Source organism: Patella vulgata, chromosome 4 (genome assembly GCF_932274485.2).
Source record: "Patella vulgata chromosome 4, xgPatVulg1.2, whole genome shotgun sequence".
Lineage (NCBI taxonomy): Eukaryota > Metazoa > Mollusca > Gastropoda > Patellidae > Patella > Patella vulgata.
Window position 1 is genome coordinate 56,005,462 of NC_065882.2, and position 15,313 is coordinate 56,020,774.

A 15,313-nucleotide genomic window follows, 5' to 3' on the forward strand; every position below is an offset into this window, starting at 1 on the left:
TCTGTTTCAACTTTCAGTGTGCTATGGCTTATTGTTTTGACTGCCAACAGTAAGATGGGTCTTTAATCTGTTGCCAATGTGGAATAACCCTTCATTCGGTCACTGATATCAAATAAAATAGTGTTGATTTTGACTAAACACCAACCATAGAACAATTCTATGAAAACTTTAATTATATTCAGTGCATGTGCAAGGGCATCCAGAAACTTCCAGAAATTACCAAGTCATTCCAATTTTCCCTGAACATGAATAGTTCTCTCCATTTTCAAAATAGACTAAAAATGACATATGGTGGTGTTAGCCCAAGATATGTTATGATTAAAATTATATAGCTTTTTCAAGACTGGCCCAGGTATGGCAAAAATGATGCCATTAGAAAAGTCAATGAATTCAAATAGATTAAGAACATTCGCAACGGATGGCATTAACAATAAGATATAGTCCCTAAGGGTCCCCCCACTTTATTGTTTACTCTATTTCCCCACTGACCCTTTTGCACTATTTTCTTAAAATTCCGTTAGCTATTTCTCTTGTGTGCACCCCCATTTTTGGAACTCGCAATATCGACTCTGCTCAAAACACTTGGCATTTTGCCATCAATTAGCCTTAGATCTCTTGTGACGTCACAATAAAGATGCTCACTGCTATTCCTTTGCAAAGAGATTTTCACATGTTCATTATTGTTCATACAACTTGAAACAGCATTACCGAAGCTTTCACACCCAGCTTAAGTTCTGGTGTAAATCCTACAACTAAAATTACAAAATAAGGTTGGACGATCTTACTCAACACCGGAAAACCAAACACTAAGTAGATCTCTTGGAAACCGCTGTGAAACAGAGCATCGATCATCTTTCCCCTCACTGTGAGGAAAGCTGTTCAAGTAATTACATCAAAAACTACGATGTAATTACTACGGTCACTGTCTCCGTATCAGCGGAGGATAAAAATAACAGATCGCCCTGTCCGATACCTTTCCCAACTATGAGTAACTGGGAGGCTTTTTGTGAAGGGGCTGATCCTTCCCTTGAACTAGAGGCCTGGCCAGTTTTTTGCACATTAAATCGCTATGATTTGGCAGAAACAAATCTCAGTAAAGAAGACTGGGTATTTTTACAACGTTTCAATCAAGAAACGCAAAAACAACTTCGTGGGCTCCTTGTGGAATTCAAGAAAGACATTCCACAAGCCACTTTTCAAATTATGTGAAATAGCAGCATAATTCTTAGCCTAACTCAAGGCAGAGAATGAAAATCAGGATGAGTTCCCAATTTATTAAGCTGTGGTACCCCTATAGTGAAAACTAATAAAAAAAATTAGTGCAAACATCCCCATAACCTTTTAGAGTTATTTAAAAGCCCTCATTAGTTTATAAAAAATTTTAAACATAAAAGTCAAAAGAGTTGGGAGCCTAGAATCTATGCAAATATGCATAATTACGACGGCAATTTCTCAGACGAACATCTTTGAACACTTTTTTTTGAATAATCGACTCCGGTCCACTTGTGGCATCACATGTGCTCCGGTCCCCACCAATAATATACAGAGGGCAACTGCACATCTTCAATCAAGCCTGCAGAATTCGAATAGAACGAAACTAGTAGCTTCCTGAGAGAAATGTGGGAAGGCTGTTCGCCTATTTACAGATTTTTTATTTCATTTTCTGAAACTTTGTTCCATAACATTTTCAACTCTTTGGCCGCCATATTGAATTTTACAAAAAACCTTCAAATTGATATTCAGTTGCCATTTTGATCCTGATTTTCAGAAACTTTTTTTGTTTTGAACCTATTCTAATTGGCAACAGTTATAAGACAGCCGGTTTTTGAATTTCGATTTTGTTTACTTTGAATTTTGTTCGACTTTTCATCTTCCATCTCATGACATAATCTTTCGATGACCCTTGAACCTTTGTATATATATGAAGACCCTGATGTCTATTGTCGCGATAACTGCCAATTAATATCCAAAATTTTGATCTTCAAGTATAACTTCCAGTTTTATTAAGAGTTCAAAATGATAGGTTTTTTCCACTTTTATTGGATGTTACTATACTCAATAATTCATGGTTTAACCTGACGTGATCTGACATACGAAACATGTCAGTACTCCTTTGGAGTTCTAGTTTATTCTAAGTTTAAACTTATATTGCCTTATGGCATCAAAACATGCACCTGTCAGCTGGTATCTCATTTATGTTGTCTATAAAATGAAACATGGATACTGTGACAGATGTCAAACAAAAATGTTGGCAAGTGTTTAAAAACATTGACATTAAAGGGCCAATCCTGATTATATTTTGAAGAATAAAACTGCTTAATTTTGTGTTAAAAGCCCTTAAAAGTTCTCTACCTTAGGGCCAAGCAAAATACTCAATATACTTAAGCCCGTCAGCCTTCATCTGGAAATGGAGACCAGTGTCCCCAGCTGTATTATGCGATTATGCGGTGTCTGGATAAAACCAGACTTTTATTTTATAAAAATAATATGTAGCTGAAGTTTACCTGTCGTTACCATGTACATCACATGTTTATTCACTGTATAGACCTCTAAAGGAATGGTAATCAATTATCAGGTCACCCAACGAAGAAGTCACCCAAAATCTTAAAAGGGTTACGTGTCCAAACAAGCAGTTTTGACGTTCACGTCCAAAGGACTCAGTTTAAATTTTGAGACAAGGTAAATATGCCATTCCTCTATATTTTGGCGCTTAAATTTCATATGCACTCGGACTTTTAATTTGAGCAGATGAAGTCACATCTAGGCGTTGACGTCTGGAAAATTATGTTGATGTATATTTACTAACAATGCTTGATAAATGCTCTAGAAACAAAACAGGACGGAAGTAAGGGGCCCATTTCATATTAATATCTTTCACTTTAACTTCATATTAGATTTCAAAATTTAAAGTCATCAGCAATAGATTTACACAAAGTTTGAAATAACTACTGCCTGGACAATCAGGGATATCTATCTACATATACATATTAAACATAAAGTGTGAAAATCATTCTACTGCCATTATTGGGACAGTGACATCTCACAACATCAGGTTTTGTCACCATGCCACAAAACATCGTTAAACACAATTTATCTGGCAATATCCCTTTAAATTAATAATAATATTACAATAAATTGACTAAATGATAAATACCTCATTTATAGCTGTGAAAATTGATTTACATTAAACACAAATATGGCTTGTTTTATACATTCAAATTATTATAACATGACTGCTACCCTTTAAAATGTTTTCTGATATAGGATACATATAATATATATACTACTAGTTTTTGTTATTCAATATGGAATTATTTCTTATCCAATCAGCCTTAGAATCATTATCTGCCGTTTTCATATCTTGGGGCACAGTTTTTTTCTTCTTTTTTTTGATAGAAACAAATTTATTTGTAAAATCTTTGTTTCTCAAATTGGACAATATAACATCTGAACATGCAGGCTAACTCATTTTGATTACCATTACTTCCTTCAAAGACTTCTATCAGAGACATTCTACAAAATCTAAAACCTTTTATTAACTATAACACGGTTCGATATAAGATAACATGTTTTTTAATAACATACATTTTATGTCATTTTGAGAATCATTCCTGAATATTGACCAAGAAAATAACCACAAAGTGATCAAGTTATTTTTGGGGTTGAAAACTAACAGAATCAAGCACAATGTAAGAATAAAAAAGTTATCCTGAAGTCCGAGGCAAGCTGGGCTTGAAATAAATAACAAAAGAAAATTTAATATTTAAAGCTGTGTTGATGGTGCCTGCCAACACGATAAGACAATTGAAAATCAGTAACAACAACTAGTTCAGATAATGGGTAAAAACTGATAAAACTATTGTAACTGTGTTCACCAGTAACATGGCTCACAAGTATTGCCATATAAAGTACAAAACTTTCACATGATCATGGTAATATCACTTAATTTGAAAATCAGATCCCAATTAGCTAGGTCGAAAAACTGTCTGCAATCAGAATAGTAGAGCATTCAAGACTCAACAAAAACAATGAAACACTATCTGAAAGTAATTGCGTATGGTCAAAAACTAGTTTTAAATGCACCTATGTTGTCCAAATTGTTTCCCTGATGTGTTTTTTCTTTTGGTTCCCCCAGCCCAATTAAAACTTGTTTTCTTCATTTTAAGCTGTAAGTGCAATCTAAGCCCAGCTTTACAGCTAACTAAATAGAATCTGATTGTTTTTCTGTATGTCCCTGCCTATTCTTCTCTCATTGTGCATTGTGTCATTTTATCTCCCCAAAAAAGAATAGATTGCAAACTATAAACTAAAGGATTTTTTTTTTTCAGTCAGTGTGATATGAGTGCATAAAAAACTTCATTTTGCTCTTCTACAAAATAGTAGATAAATGTCCCAACTCTATAAATTTACTCAGAATTTATAAATTGAGACCTGCTGACCAAAATTGATCCTAAAATAGCTCAGACTACTTACTTAAAAGTCGAAAATGGAAATCTCTTCTACACTAAATTAGGAAAGGGGAAACAGATACTTGAACACAAGATTGAATCGTGTGATTACTCTAGCTGCAAATTAATACTTAAATCTTCTCAAAAACTTCATTTATTGTGACATCTAATTATTCATTGAATTCTTTATAACTGGTCTCGGACAAAAATCAATATTTCGTGAAGTGTGACCCATAGATTGTCATCTTATGGAACAAAGGATTATTTAAGTTTGAAAACTAGGAAGAGACTTGCAGTCATAGATTATTTGTGAATTAATAACTATAAATGAAATAGAATGGGGTATAATAATAATATCCTGCTTTTCTGCCCTGACCAGGCTAATGAAGATGGTTCTGATGTACAAGTCATTTATTAAATCCAAAAAGGTGTGCGTTATACCTGCAGCATGAGAAATAGAATGTCAGTTAACTCATCCACAAGCAATTTGATGATCCCATAAATATACTAGCTGGCTGTACACAGGGAGTAGATCCAGTAAGTTGCCTTTGTAAAAATAGGCCATGTGGCAAATGAAGACGGTCCTAACAATTAGCGTTTTACCGGTAATTTTGTTAACCCTGTAATACTTAACCAAGTGATATCCCAAACTATTCTCTATAAGCATGTAATTGTAAAATACCTTTTTATAAAGAAGATCAACGATGTTAGACATCATAATCTAATCTTATCACAAAAGTTATCCATCGAATAATTTATATTCAGATTTCATATTAAGTCAATTAAATGCTGTCTAAACATTAAAATCCTAACGCCAATTAACAAACGTTACGAGTATACTTTATCAAGGAGTAAAACTTATTTATTCCATACATTTAAACTGTGTACGAGTCAAGTACTTTTAGTTGTGTACGACTTAACCATTAGTTATGAGTCAAGTATTAGTTGTAGACTAAACCATTAGTTGTGGACGACATAACCACGACTTAACCAATGGCTGTGGACGACTTTGCTTGTGGATGAGTTAACTGGCACCTGAGAAATATAGTGTTTTCTCCATATACGCCACCCATACTTTGGTTTTGGCTAATTCTAAAATAAGTCATTTTAATCCATGAATGCCAAAGGGTTAATTAAAAAAAAGGATCAACTATAAAATCATGAAAACGTAATGATAATCACTTTGGCAAAGTCCACATACTATTTGTGGATTTCAAAGATGATTGCATTTAAGATTGATGATAATATTTATACTGTACCCCAGGGCTCACGCTATTGGTCGCCAAATATGAAAGTGGTGATAAAAAATTACTTTTTTGGGTACTAGCAATTCTTTTTGAGAACTGGCGGCGGCGGCATACTATAAATTAATCAACTCGCTAATAATCTGGATCGTGTCAATGAGTAATACTAATCATTTGTCTCAGATTAATGATTAGTTGATTGATAATTGCCAATGATCTTGATCTATATAGAGTCTATCTCAAGTCATTATTTACTCCTAATAATTAATCCAAGCGGTGATTATATGATATTTTGTTTTGTCTTTAAATAAAACAAAATGGAAAAAATCAAAATGGCCGACAATTATTTTCGAAGAGAATTACATATTTTAATAGTTGAATTCCGTTTACTGTGGCTTCATACGGCATGTATAAACGGATTTATCATTTCAAATAACATTACCACCAATGGTTAGAAACCTAAGAACGAGTCCAATAGCGACGATTCTCGGGTGAGAAGATGGTCCACCATTTGTTTCATTACCGCCGCCATAATGCTCTAAAGAGAACAATTAGTTTGATTGTAAGCATCTCTTACAAATGAAAATTAAATTTCTACCAGAGATTCAGATACTGTTGCGGTACCTAAAAATAACAATAGGCCTATCATACACGCAAAACATAAATTTATAGAAATGGAATGAGATTTGATGTGTAAATACTGATAATATATTGTGCAATACGGTGTGAGAAAAGACTAAAGTCACCAAAATAAAATCTGATTTTAATAAATCATAACAAAACTGTGCTAATATGTTATGTAGAAACATTTTTGTTGTATATATCAGTAATTGTTTTATAATAGGCCTACCCGAGAAATAAAATTGTTTCATGTTGTCTTTTTTATCACACATTTTGGCAGATACAATATTCAAGTTGTCGAAAAAAAAATATGAACATTTTTCTATATAAAAATTATTATTCATTTTGGCAGAAAAAAATTGAAAGCCAGTGTGAGCCCTGCAATACTCTCATATAAAAGACAAAAGCTGCCATTTTATATTCTGCAAAAATAGTTATGTTATTGCACTTCTGACCACAATCTAAGGTGTCAACAGATATAAATGGATATCATATTTTAACCTGTTCAAAATCCACCCAATTTATCGGTCTATTGTGAAGTAGTTGAAGCTAGTTGTATGGCGGACTGATAAGGTAGATATTAATATCAAATATAACATATCTTTAATGAAATAAGATTGACCATATCTTATTGACCTTGGAACATACAAAAATGTATCAACAGAAGCTTGTGATAAATAAATTCTAATTTTTATGCTTTTAATATAAGTTTTATTTCTTCAACATTGAGATCCTAATTAATCATTAAAAAAGTCACAGAAAAGGCAAAATATCCTACAGGACACTTGAACAGATAATTCCTTGATATGTATTTTAGTCATCCCTAAAACAGTATACCTCCCAAAATACTTCAAGAAAGCCAGCCCATTTAACAAAATATTAGTACTAATGTACCCTGAACATGGCGTGGATTGGTGGCGACATAGTCTCTCCCGACTTTTTATGACCCATATTAAAAGAAACACATAGTAATAATAAGTGCAGGAGGACTGCATCTCTTTGTGCAGGTATTTATGATGATTGGTAATTTTTTTCTGTGAAAGAAAACTTCACACAACCAACTCACTGTACAAGTGAAATGTTATCACCAAAACAACCAAGGATTTCCTGATGTAAATATTAAAAAATAACATCCTGTACTTATCAGTGTCTGATCCTAGATTTCAAACAAAACTCAAAAACCAAAAAATTAATTAAAGGAGTATTTTTAATGAAAAATGCGCCTCCGTTTGAAGATTAAAGACAAGAACAAAAACCAACATTTAAAAATTTTACCAGAGGTTTACAGTCTTTTGAAAAAAAAATGAGGCATAGAATTAGAATAATATGAACAATTCTATACTACAACAAAATGAACTACGAAACAGCCAAGTACACAGCTTTTTTCTTGGGATTTTTCAATATGTTCAAATCTTTAAAGAATAAAAAGACAATTCTTGCATTTTCTAACGATAGGACCAACGATAGGATTCTTTTATCTTGAAATTTATTCTTAATGAATGATCTTACCTTAATTATTTGGTACGTCTTTTGCTATCCACACTTTGACCAGCCTATAACAAACATTGACAAGATAAACCAATACACTCAAGTCCACTAGTAAACAGATGTGGACAATCTAAAAATACAGACGACTTCACTATCGATAAACAAATAATCAAAACTAGACTCTGGATGAAGACAACTCTCTCCACATGCAGAAAAACTCCTTCTTTGAAAGTCATGTATTATTACACCAAATCACCACCAAAAATAACACGTTTGTAATTCATGCATTGGTCCTTCTTCAATGTGAACTCTTCTTTTATTATCATTCCTCATGTACTAAACAACACAAAACTCCTCCCTTTTCCTTATCAGGAGAACTTTTCGAGATTTTTGTTAAGATATGTTGATAATTACTATATCAACAGCCTCAATTACCACTTGAGTTTAACAGCTCGTAAAAACAATACATAATGTTTTCAGTTATTTAGAGACCATTAACGGCAAGAGTCCATAAGTCACTGGATCTTTTTGTGTGTTGTCAATAAAATGGCAATCAAGCCGTTAAAACGACCAGGAGAATCACTTCTTAGACGACTCTAAAGAGCCTAAATCATTATTGTGGAAACATGACAAATATACTTGAACCATTGCTAGTCTTAATTACTTTATTTGGCTTTTACTTAAATAAATATTTTGTATTTACAAACTGTGATTAACAGTATGTGCATGGACTATAAAACACTATTTAATTTTCTGCTGTATATAAAACGAATGAAACAAAATGGTGTGTAGGCTACTCTTTAACAAGTTGACTTTTAATCTAACATAGATTTTTCTCTTTGAAGGACATAATGCTGTATATGTTTACTTCTTTATTTCAGTTTAATCTATTTGTATAAAATTTATTTGAGATAAAAGGTTCAATATTTACCAAAGAAAAAAAGTTGCCCGTCAATGAAACATGCCCACCAGCAGCTAAGTCATCCAAACAGTTACTATAAGCTAAAAAAACTCATCAAAATTTCAGGATTGGAATACATTGATGTCCAATCAACACAAACTAGATCATTTTGGGACTTGCATATGGTTTTAATTATTTTTAATAATTCGCTTTCACGTAAGAGACATTAGTAGTCGGAGGAAATCAGAGAACTCAAGAGGAAAAAACACAGGGTTGGACAGGCAACCCTACTCCTTCTCACGTACAAGCTTGGGGCAGACCTGATGATCTAAAGCACATATTTTAGACCACATAGTATCAAAATGACCAAAGTATTGTGTTAGCGAGACGTTAAAAGACATTACATTTCATTTATTGCATCTATATATGCATTTAACATGAACTATCAATTTGTCAATTACATCAGAGTCGACTCTCTGATTAAATATGGAGACCTCGGAACATTATAAATTGCAATAAAAGATTATTAAGAACATGCATGTACATGGTATTTGTAAGAAAGGTACAGGTAATTATAAATAGTGCCAGATTAACCATTAAGTTACTTTATTTGAACAAATCTTGAAAAGTAACATGAATCAACATACCTACCAAGTTGGGTTGATGTCCAAAATAAATAAATTTGGCTAAGCAAAGGTGCTCCTGTCCCACCCCTATTGGGTCTAGCAATTTATTGGAATAAAACTGCAATCTGAGCAACATTCATACTAATTTATATAAAAAAAAGTCCCAAATGATTAAATTTGCTGCAGGATTGATAATATTATTGAGATACAAACATTTTGACCCGTTACGACGTTCAAAAAGTGTTCAGTGCAATGGATGACCGAATTTTTGTAACAGCCTTGCTCGCATATTTGTTGGCTCAATTATCTCTATTTGGTCTTGACTCTTTTAAAGTTTGTTTAAGTATGCAAATCCAATGACAAAATGTAAAGAAAAATCAAATTTACCTCTTTGCAGTTTTCACATAAAACTGACTTTGTAACCAAGACCATTTACTAATTTAGACATTTGTGAAAATAATGAGCACCCAATTAATAAAACAAAGATGTAATAGCTGTACCCGGTACTTCATACATTTCCAAGAAAGCAACAGACATGTTTTATGACATCTATAATTAATCATTCATGTGTCACAAAGAATGATAAATGAGTAAGACACAACAAAATACATGAACTGACAGTTACATTTTTGAAAAAAAATTGTTTTTAAATTTTTGACAGCACAACAGATTACCACAAATCTTTTCCGTTAGGTAGAGTTGTTTTAAAGGGTCAGTCCCAGTTTAACAAATGAAATGAAATGAAATGAAATGAAATGAGGTTTAACGTCCTACTGTTTTTCTCCGAACTGGGCTAATGAAGACGGGCATACACCATACAGTGTGCTATGAGGGAAATTTTGCCCGGACAGCGGCACTACGTCCTACTCTAAAATCGAATTCCAACTGTCAAGGGATCTTTTACGTGCACGCCAATGTGTACACGGGACCTCAGTTTTTTGTCCCATCCGAACGACTAGACAGCTTTCCTTGTCAGCCCCTCCGTCCTGCATTTAACAAATAAAATGCCAAAATATAGAGACATAGCCTGAAACGCTAAAAGTTTCAGCCCAAAATATTAAGCTAATCGAAAATGATTGCTAGATTTACTTAACAGGGTTATTCAACTCATTTAAGGAATTCTATTGTTCAGTTGTATGAGTGATGTGGTAATACTAATCATGATGAACATTTACTATAACTATGGCATGATTGTACTATCATGTAATCATAGCTATTCAGACAATTGTATAATTATAATTGAGACCATCACTTACATAGTTTGTAGACATGGCAATAGAGGCACTTGAGAATGGTGGGGTTTGGGTAACTTAATTATTGCCAACAAAAAAGAAAACTACTAGTTTGCATTTCTTCTAAAGTAAAGTATCATAGGACTAGGATAAAGGTTTCTATGTGTTTTCCACACTGAATTAACCAATTTCATTCACTAAAAAATATCCGGGACAAACCCTTTAATTCAGTCATTATGAGATAAATGACACCAACACAAGAACTCTACAAATAACTATGTATAATCTCGTCCAAATTTAAAGATCTGGGTTGATGACAATCTATATATACATGTACATCATATGCAGTTATCTAAAGATTATACTATTTCACAAATCTATAAACCATTTTTCCCATATATACAAGGATACAACAAAAATTAATATGAGACCTGACACAGCTGTTGATAAGTTACCATTAGGTTAAAATACACACAAATAAATCTATTGACATCTGGCTTTTCAGTCATGAAATATATGATTTATACAAATGGATAATATTACAATGAAAATAATACTGTCAGTAAACATTTTGATAATTTATATGAATTTGGAGCTACAATATCGTGGGATGCGGAACCTTTGTGTGTGTGTGTGGGGGGGGGGCGCAAATTTTTTTAAAAAAAACCCCCCAAAAACAAAAAAAAAACCCAAAAAAACCCGGTCTATGTTATTGTATAAGGTATAATACTCACTATTTATGGAAGGGTATCGCTGGATTTTCGAAAGTGAAACATTATATTGTATTTATTTTTGTTGTCCCGGAAAACCCTATAAAACACACTAGGGGGCCTATACGAAGTGCTTCTATTACAATCATAGGCGTATGAGCCAGGGGGGCAGGCGGGGCAGCTGCCCCCCTAACTTTTGGGCAAGCTGACTTTTCGGGCAGACGGGTAAAGTGAAAACAAAAATTTATTTCATCTACTTGGCAAAATAAAGTGCCCGAAATCTAATAAAACACTAATTTACACGTGCTAGAATAGCAGAAAACGCATTTGTGATGGTTAAATTTTCAAAATTTTCTCAAGGAGGGTATACCCTCGAACCCAGCGACGATTAATTGGTTGTTTGGAATTCCGGTCAGCCAGATAGACTATATTGGACCAAATTGAAGTTGCTGTATTCACAGGCTGGAATAGCAGGAAAACGCGTTTGTGGCAGTTAAATTTTCAAAATTTTTCTCCCAACGGTCCCGTCTTCGTGGACTGTAAACGATTGATTGGAATTCGAGTCAGCCACCTGAGGGGGGGGGACAACGTAAGCTCCGCTCTCTTCGCCTCTCAAGGAAGACCGGCGCTCTCTGTAAACCCGAAATTTTTTTCAGGCATATTGCGTTCTGCCCCCCCTAGTTGTCATTGAGCCCGTACGCCTATGATTACAATATCGTGAAAAAAGTTAAAATGCACCGCCATTTTGGAAAATGGCCAGTCCCGCGACTGAGAAAATACTGCACATTTTAATTCAGGAAAATATGTTGTTATTGTTACATTCTTACTAATAGTAATATCGGTAATGATAAGTCAAAATACCTCTAAGGGCAAAATAAAATGTTAAACTTCAAAAGTAATGTGCCAAATGACAAATGTCATTTGTGCTTCACGCTTTCTGCATAGAATTCTTACGCACAGCGCTATCTTTGATATTATGCAAATCTAGGGTATCACATGACTTATTAACATATACGGAAACGGCGCAGAGATCAACCTGGCACACTATATGCCAACACACTATAAAGATATTTACCACACCACTAGAGAAAATCAACCTGGCACACTATAAGAAATTTACTTAACCTTGACAAATGATCAAATTTGGATGGTACTAAACTCTATTACCATGAATACAAGAAGGGGGTGGGGTATGCAATATCAAAATACCGGTCTTAATACAAACTTCCAGATATTATGTTACATATCAGTGAAAAGCATGTTCATTTTTCTTTGTAAATATGTATATAATTTTCTGGCACCTTCGTATTTGCATACTGTGAAAAACGTTGGGTGGTAAGAAACTCTATTAAATGACAGGGGTGGAGGTATTTAAAGTATCCATACGGGTCTTAATACGATGTTCCATGTTACGTATCTCTGGTAAGCACTTTTATTGCTCTTTTCAAATAAGCAAATAATGTTCTGACGCGTTCATATTTTCATAACTTGAAAATATAGAGATAGAGTGTGTAAGAGAGAAAGGTGGGGGGGGGGGGGGGGTGATGGCAAGTATTTAAAATGTCAAAATGCGGGTCTTAATACAAAATTCCAGTTGTGTTATACATCACTGGAAAGTATGTTTCTGTGGTTCTTTGAATCTATCAGTTATTTCCTGACACATTCATGATTACGTTCTTTAGAAGAAAAAGAAAAATCCTCGTTTTGTCGAAAGAAATGTGTCACTGTGTATACCAATCAGGAGATTTTGTTGCAGTCACGGTACGGTCATCCAGCAAATTTCTTATACTATGCAAACTTGATTTCCTCTTATTGTAATAACATTATAGTGTGCCAGGTTGATCTTGGCGGCATTTCTGTATATGTTAATAAGTCACTCAAAATGCAAAAAATCACATCAAAATTTCAAAATTTTCTTGGGGCCCTAAAGCGGGCACAACACCCCATGTCTGAAGCTTCCGACACCCGTGGCACCTGCAGCAACACACTCTTGCGTTGTTATGCAATGCTTTGTTTTCGTGACTTCATCCCTCAATTGTCAGACCCCAAACTTCCGAAACCACTCCACGGCCTCTGAATATAGCTATAGTAGTCAATAGAGGTTGGTATGATACACAAGGTAGGGTATGCTTCAAACCTTTCTTGGATAAATCTGTTTAACAATTTTTGAGACTTATACAACTTTTTTTTTCTATTATGGTTCTTAGGCATGTAACAGGTTAGTGCAGATTATGCCTAGAAGACCTGAGTACTTTACACAGCTATTACACTTTACATTATTGAATTATCTGACCATTTTATGTTTAACTAGTTCATGAATAACATAAAAACTAAGTTTCTTTAAAATTATTATATTTTCTATTAAATAAATTAATATAATACTACAATACCCTGTAGTATCGCCTTAAGGTAAAGGAGTATGCTATTGATAAATAAATATAAAGGAATGGTACTTATAAGTATTGACCAATTGTTCCATTCAATCTCTTAGAAGCTTTTACAATACAGAAGAAGCCTTTATCTTGCACCATAGCAACTTCTGTACAAAACAAATTCCAGAAACTATTCTTCAGATTTTTCTATTCTATGGCTCTCAGACTAATGTTATTTAAGAAAAAACTCAATGAAATGAAATTGTAATCTGATTTTAGATTGAATAAAAAATGTAAGAACATGTATGTTAGGCAGTTTTAATATTAGTCAATGTATATAACATACTATATCAACACTCGTAAATTTTTTTACTTTATTGACTTGTGTTGATATTTTCTGATATCAAAAAAAGACTTGTAGGAGATTCTGTCTCTCTCTATTAAATATATATATATATATATATATATATATATATATATATATGGTAAAAATAGCACAGGGTAGATAACAGCTAACAGGTTATGAGACAAATACAAGATAACTAAGGATCAAATACCGAGCATGACATCATCTTCAAATTGTTAAGTCATATGAAACATTGAAGTATGTTAATCGATGCACAATTGTCCAAGGAACAACCCTGTCGGAGCTTAAGCCTTTTTTTTTTTTTGAAGAGCATCCAAAGGAAGAAGAATAACAATATGAGTAGCACAGGTCCCAAAATTTTCTCAAATTATAAAACAAATCCAAAACGTTGAATTGAGCATACAAACACTTACCTGATGAAAACAAATTAATGGTCCTAATTTTCACTTTAACAATCCTTCTGAAAAGATAAAATCCATAAAACTGAGTTATTAGAAATAGAATCACAGTTAATTAATCCTTGAAATTAGTTCTAGATTATAGATTACAATGTGAAAAATAATTTAAGTGATCAGCAGTATCTGATGTTCAAGTATACAGGTAGAAATAGACAAAATAGTATGTTCACCTTGATCAATGCCGAGTTCAGTGCGATTATGTGTTATTGATCAAAGTAACATGTGTCTACACACCACGCCAACATACACCTACCTATATACACATACAATATAGAGAGAATCTGTTGGCTACTAATAGATAAAGAGTGGTATACTCCAATTTCAATACCTGCCTGCTTACACTCACTGCCAATCTAATATTTCACACATTCATCCAAAAAACATACATACTTATTTATTTACAGCAAAATACATAAGCTAACAGAGGTTACTAACCTGCAAAAAATGATAAAAAATGTACCTTTTTGATCAATTTCAAATTTCTAATTAATTTACCAGCTAATCAATACTAAATCAGATTGGTATTGCTGAATAGAATAAATAATTGAAATGAATAGTTAATGAAGCAGTGATTGGATTCTGTACTTTAGAAATGAAATGAAATAAAACTAGAACTCCGAAGGAATACTGACATGCTTCGGTACGTCAGGTCACGCCGTGTCATGTCAACAATCAAGTTACACCATGAATTATTGAGTATAGTACTCCAATACCTATTAAAATGAAAAAACCTGCCATTTTGAACTCTTAATAAAATCGGAAGTTATACTTCAAGGCCAAACTTTTTGATAGTAATTGTTAGTAGACATTAGGGTAATCAAGGGTCATTGAAAGGTTAGGTCACCA

The 15,313-nt window shown here is 33.4% G+C and overlaps 1 protein-coding gene across 5 annotated transcripts in view; it reads right to left on the bottom strand.

Moving 5' to 3' along the window:
- The window catches only part of LOC126818452 (solute carrier family 4 member 11), a 56,621-nt gene extending 42,176 nt beyond the window's left edge, over positions 1 to 14,445 (bottom strand). For 2 of the 5 annotated variants that reach the window (XM_056100175.1, XM_056100176.1), the window contains exon 1: positions 7,823 to 8,357. The gene's annotated coding sequence lies outside the window, so the exon portion shown is untranslated. Of the gene's footprint in view, positions 1 to 7,822; positions 8,358 to 9,715; positions 9,789 to 14,422 lie in introns of those variants that run through there. The other 3 variants (XM_056100174.1, XM_050545873.2, XM_050545871.2) reach the window with 3 other exon arrangements.
- Between the last annotated feature and the right edge of the window lie 868 nt (positions 14,446 to 15,313).